Source organism: Lethenteron reissneri, chromosome 19 (assembly GCF_015708825.2).
Source record: "Lethenteron reissneri isolate LAM-NWPU_2019-01 chromosome 19, ASM1570882v1, whole genome shotgun sequence".
In the NCBI taxonomy this organism is placed as follows: Eukaryota; Metazoa; Chordata; class Hyperoartia; order Petromyzontiformes; family Petromyzontidae; genus Lethenteron; species Lethenteron reissneri.
Window position 1 is genome coordinate 12,893,789 of NC_083797.1, and position 6,058 is coordinate 12,899,846.

Here is a 6,058-nt window from a genome sequence, read left to right on the forward strand (position 1 = left end):
GGAGCATTGCTGCCCTTATGCTGTGGCTCAGCCACGTTAAAATCGTACGCACTATACTGTTGTACATTGACAACCCGTGGTGTTCATTTTAATAAAGGCAGTTGGATCCTTAACAGTGAATGTTACGCAAAAAGCGATTTGATCTGGTCATAATGCGACGATTTACCGTGCATTCTGATTGAATCGCCTCCAAAAACCCGAATTGACGTTCGGATTCCGATGCACACAATAACAGTGTATTTGACCATTCCTATTGCAGATTGGAATAACAACAACGTGCGTGTTTTTTTAGGGGAGAGAAAAAAAATGCATTGTCAAGCTGTTTAATTTACTTCGTGTGAACACGTGGTTTAATCCGATGCTGCAATGGGACAAATTGCAACATACCTCGAGACATGTATTGATTCAATTCCAGCATGAGTCAATTCAAAATTACATTTGTTCACCCTCGCGGGTGCCTGATTAATCTAGAGTGGAAGTACGGTTCCCAGGAACCAATCACAAACAGCATAAAAACAGTCGATGACACGTGCGATGTGATGCATCTCGTGAGCGTCGGGCTGATTTTTTTATTCAATGAATCGTAACATCCCTCGTTAATAATGATGCACAGGCAGTAGACAATTTACTGTTTAATTCGCAAGAGTTGCTGATGCGACGTGAACTCACAGACGCGCGTTATTTCCATCCGGGGATTACAATGAGGACTTCCATGAGCCTTGAAAAGGACTGAACGGGCTAAAGGAACAAGGCAGCTTTTATAAAACATGGACAAACGTATCTGTACTGGGTGAAACTACAGTCTCATTGACTTAAAGATTTCGTGACTGCAGGAATGTATATTCTTGGGTCTTTCGGTAAAGTCATGCAGATAGATTTCTTTGAACCTATCTACGTGACTTTACCGAAACCTTTAAGCTTTACCGAAAGACCCAAGAATACAGTCTTAATTTTTCAGGAGGGTCCTGCTTTAAATGTTTGGCCGATCCATAATTGAAACCTTCGTTTGTGGAAAATAACAAGCGAATAGGAACCCGCGGCCCGAGTTTGATTCCCACTCACGACCAACACCAATGGCGATTATCGGAACCGGTCCTGGGCTTACCCTAGGTCGACTCAGCCTCAATATGAGTACCTCGTGCGGTGTGTAAACATCGCCACTCGGGAGACAAAGGCGGCCGGGCGTGCTGCTGGCCGCCCACCCCGTCGTGTGCTGTGCCGGCCTTCATTGGTGCTCGCTAACAGCACTTGCCCGAGCAATCTGTTCAGGCTATACGGAGGATCTTTATCTTTTTGTGTGCAGGATGGAGGTGGACCAATTGACGAGATAGACATTGGGGTGGTCTCCACAGGTATGGCGATCGTCAGTAACACCGTTAAAGCCTAAAGGCAACGTGTATATAATAGGTGACGCTTTGGGAAATCGCCCCTGTTCGTACGTTAAGAAGTGCATTAAGAAGGGCCATTGCCCGAAACGTCACCTAACATACTTTTCATTTTGAGGCAGTGTTGATATATGCGTTGAATAGTTTTTAAAAAAATTATATTTGTGCTTGTGCACCTCTGCCAACGCAGCATCGCCGACGCATATTTATTGTCGGAGTAGGCATGTATGTTGTACTTTTTTCGCACCGTACCTGACCAACCGTGCTAATCGGAGGTGCGGGGGAATGAGGACAATCTGAACACAAAAGCAGTTCTAAAGAAATGAGTTTTCAATCTAGGTCATATTAAGATGCATAGCTCCAGTAGCTTCCTAATATCGTAAGGAAGAGCGTTCCAGATGGCCACAGAAGCGCATCTGAAATCGCGCGAGGCAGTGACCGTCTTTGTTCGACGGATAGCCAAACGTCGCTGCTGCGACGATGACCCGAGTTCGCGTGATGGTTTCTGCTCCTTGACACCGTACTGTGGTTCATTTGTGGCAAGCATGTGCTGCCCCCTAGCGGATGTCTCTCAGGATGCGTGTGTACCGGCACACTGCGGTTCCAACGGGGAAATGCGCGTGCTTGGAATGCTTGCTGGTTCGTGTTGGAATGCTGTACAATACGCGGCTCCGTATCGTTCCTAGAAAGGGGGATTTTTTTTGAGCCCCCTAGGGCGTGTTTTCTTGCGCACAGCCAGACGTAAGCCTCCACATCTCACAAAGCTGATATTCGAACAGAGCCTCAAAGGCATGAGGCTTGTCATCTTGAATGTTCATTTTCATGATTTGTTTTGTTGCAAAAAAAACTAACTAACCGATGTCTAAATTTACCGACGAGAGGACAAATTGCCAAGGCGATGTGTTTAAAGTGTTTGGGCCCAGAGTGTTACCATGCTCCAACTAGCCATGGGGCAATTTTCATCCCCACTGCTAATGAGTGGTAGAGTTGAACATTCTCATGGCAGGAGACAGAATATGCACGTAGGGTAATCGCTGTTCATTGGCTTTCCACGAAGCTGAGTCGACCCCAAAGTGCATTTAAATTCATGGCATTATGTATTGTGAAACAACATTTGTGAGCCACGTCGATAAAACTCGAAAGTGAAGCTGAAATGACCGTAAGGAAGCCGTGCGTTGCTTTCACTTTTATTATGGACCGTGAATGCAGTCGCCCAGGCGCGCTTCTGCCATAACTGATGCCTATCGCTGACAAAGAGCGGTTACGTCCTGAATGAAACCGTGGGGCCTTTGTGCAAATGTAAATTTGAGCATTCTTACAATGTCATCATCTCGAAGGAAATATAAAATTACACGAGTCGTATTTTAAACGACACGAGGTAAAATACCACACAGCACCGTAGGGAGAAATACCACAATGCCTTGGAGTGTCCCGCGAGTGAACATGAAGTAACGTGTGGGTGTAGCAGTCGTGCAAAGGTTTGCACATTGCACATGCCAAACTCAGTTCGATTTCTGGCCCTGGCTAACATGATGAGTAAATACCTCAACAACTCCTGATTCCCCGTCTCACTACCAACCTGCAATGACCAGCATGGGAAGCTTTGGTCTGACTGGCAAGCGAGACGTCTAATATATGATTCACACTTTGCTCAAGAGATATCGACGTCGGGCATAAAATCAGACGTGGAAACGAGCCCATTGTCCTCCACGGACATATCCCACGTGTCCAATGAGAGCGGTCTCCGACGTGAATTCAAATCTGTTCAAGATGAGAAAACCCATCACGACGGAAAACATTACTGCAGGCTGGAAGAAAATGTACAGCATCGCGTGTGAATGATTTATTGTATTGTTATTCAATGCTTTGCTGATCTTATACTATGCTTTGTTGATCTCGTCAAGGAGCATAAACCATCACGCAAACTTCGGTCACCCTCGCAGCAGCTTTTGTCTCTCCATCGGTCACCGCATCGTCACGCTTTCAGGTGTGCTTCTGCGGCCGTCTGGAAAGCTCTTCCTTAGGAAGACACTGGAGCTATGCACCTTAAAATCACCTCTTTTGAAAACGACTTTCTTTAGAACTACTTGTTGTGTTTAGTTTGTTGTCCTCCCCCCGCACTTCTGATGAGCACGGTTGGCTACGTACGGTTGCGAAATATGTCAACATACATACATACATATGGGGCTCCCAGAGGATTATGGTAGCAGCGAACATTGACGACTATGCTGTACTGATGAGTCCTAACGAAAATGAAACCGATCTACTGTTTTCACTTGGTTTCGCACCTCCAATTAGCACGGTTGGCTACGTACGGTTGCGAAATATGTCAACATACATACATATGGGGCTCCCAGAGGATTATGGCAGCAAGCGAACATTGACGACTATGCTGTACTGATGAGTCCTAACGAGAATGAAATCAGTCTACTATTCTCACTTGGTTTCGCACCTCCAATTAGCACGGTTGGCTCCGTACGGTTGCGAAAGAAGTTCAACATGCAGACATCCTGTACAGGGTGATCCAGATGTCTTGTGACCCCCAATTAATTGACCCATAACACTTTTTTTTTCTTTAGCTCAATTCATTTATGTTTTAAATACAACCTTACTCACAAAACAAATGTGAAGTTTTACATGATTCAATGCGGGCCACAAGACATCTCTGGACCACCCTTGTACATCGATTTCACTGCTGCCTGTTGGAAACCTATTTGTACACGGTGAAGGCTGCACGCCGTGGTGTGCGTTGTGAAATCTGTCGCCTTCCAACACCGCAGAACTCCAGGGCTCCCAGGAGCGAGAATGTGGTGATTTGACAGCGATGCAAAATGTCATCCTGAGCGCGGAGAAACGGAGAAAATTGCGCGAACGCAGAGAAATTGGTTGTCGAACGACAAACAGGATGGTCGAACGCTAACGTGGAGCCTTTGCGGCCACAAGGTGGCGACAGGACACCAACCACATCCGGCCCCTCTCGCGCGAGAACGCTGCTTCTGAATGTACCACGCGGTTGGCTGTCGTTCTCCGGCCTTTCTTCATTTTACCACAACTCAAAACAATCGCTTGCATCATTGTGGAGAATGTCCATAAATAAACAAACACTTAAGCGTATCTCAAACCTGTCAACCCCTTCAGAGTGCCTCCCTTATTCTTTGGTTACTTCGGTAAAGTCACGTAGATAGAATAAAAAAATAAAGTTAATACAAATTATAAAATTAATAAAATAAAATAAAACACTAATGTAGACTGTAGCCTGGTTCTTAATCGGAGTGAGTGTACTGGCAATCTATAATGTAGACTGTAGCCTGGTTATTAAGTTTGGTGAGTGTACTGGTAGTCTATAATGTAGACTGTAGCAATGGGTATTAAGCTGGGTGAATGGACTGGCAGTCTATCTATAATGTAGACTGTAGCCTGGTTATTAAGTTTGGTGAGTGTACTGGTAGTCTATAATGTAGACTGTAGCAATGGGTATTAAGCTGGGTGAATGGACTGGCAGTCTATAATGTAGACTGTAGCCTGGTTCTTAACCACGGTGAGCGTACTGGCAGTCTATAATGTAGACTGTTGCCTGGTTTTTAAACTGGTGAGCGTATTAGCAGTCTGTAATGTAGACTGTAGCAATGGTTATCAAACTGAGTGAGCGTACTGGCAGTCTATAATGTAGACTGTAGCCTGGTTTTTAACCTGAGTGAGCGTACTGACAGTCTATAATGTAGACTTATTATTGGTTCTTTCAGTAATAAAAATTAAATAAAAAAACAAAAACCACGACGTTTCGATCGCAACACAAGCGGTCGTCATCAGGAAAAGAAAGAACCAAAGAATATGAATTCCTGCAGTCACGAAAGTTTTAAGTAAAAAAATTAGTGCCTTCCTTATTATAGACCAATTCAGACCTTATTGGTCACTCTGTGCCATTATACATCTCAACGTTCATCCTACAAAGTCCAAACACACGGAAGAAACAAATAGATAAAAAAAAATTGTCCGTATTGAAATGGCTTTACGCCGTATGGACCTGAAAACTAAATTTCCCTGTACAGGAATACGGGATACACCGTATGGGTTGACAGCCATGGTATCTGTCTCGCCACATGAACAAGTATTTCTGAGACAACTCGTCAACCGCCCGGCATTCTGTGAGTGCATCAATTGAGAAGCATTGTGCTCAAACACACTCTGTGCCGGTTCTACAACACGCAGTGTCTCATCGGCGCAGTGAGGCTTGCTTGAATCGATGATAGTGCCAATGCTCTACTTCACCAAGCGAGACCCGCGTTATGTCCAATTCGCATGCAGCGTTATATATATATATGAAAAAAAAGCGTTACCGAATATATTCCTATCCAATTCGCGTCATGGAATACAGCACACGGCGTTACAGGAGAACAGCACTGCACTGCGTAATAACCTTCGTTGCCGTTACACACACCGGTTGCCTATCTCGGCAACGCGCCGCCGCATGAAGGAGAGAGAAAAACACTTTTTTGCTACCCGTAAGCGCAACACCGCCGCTTCGATTTGTGGGATTTTCTCGAATGAATCGACATACCGTAGTTCCCACAACCCCCCCCCCCCACCCGCCGTTGCCCCCCGTGTACATTTGGGGCAACGCCGACGCTCACTGAGCCTCGGTCACAGCCTCGCCAAATCGGTCTTCAACCTGA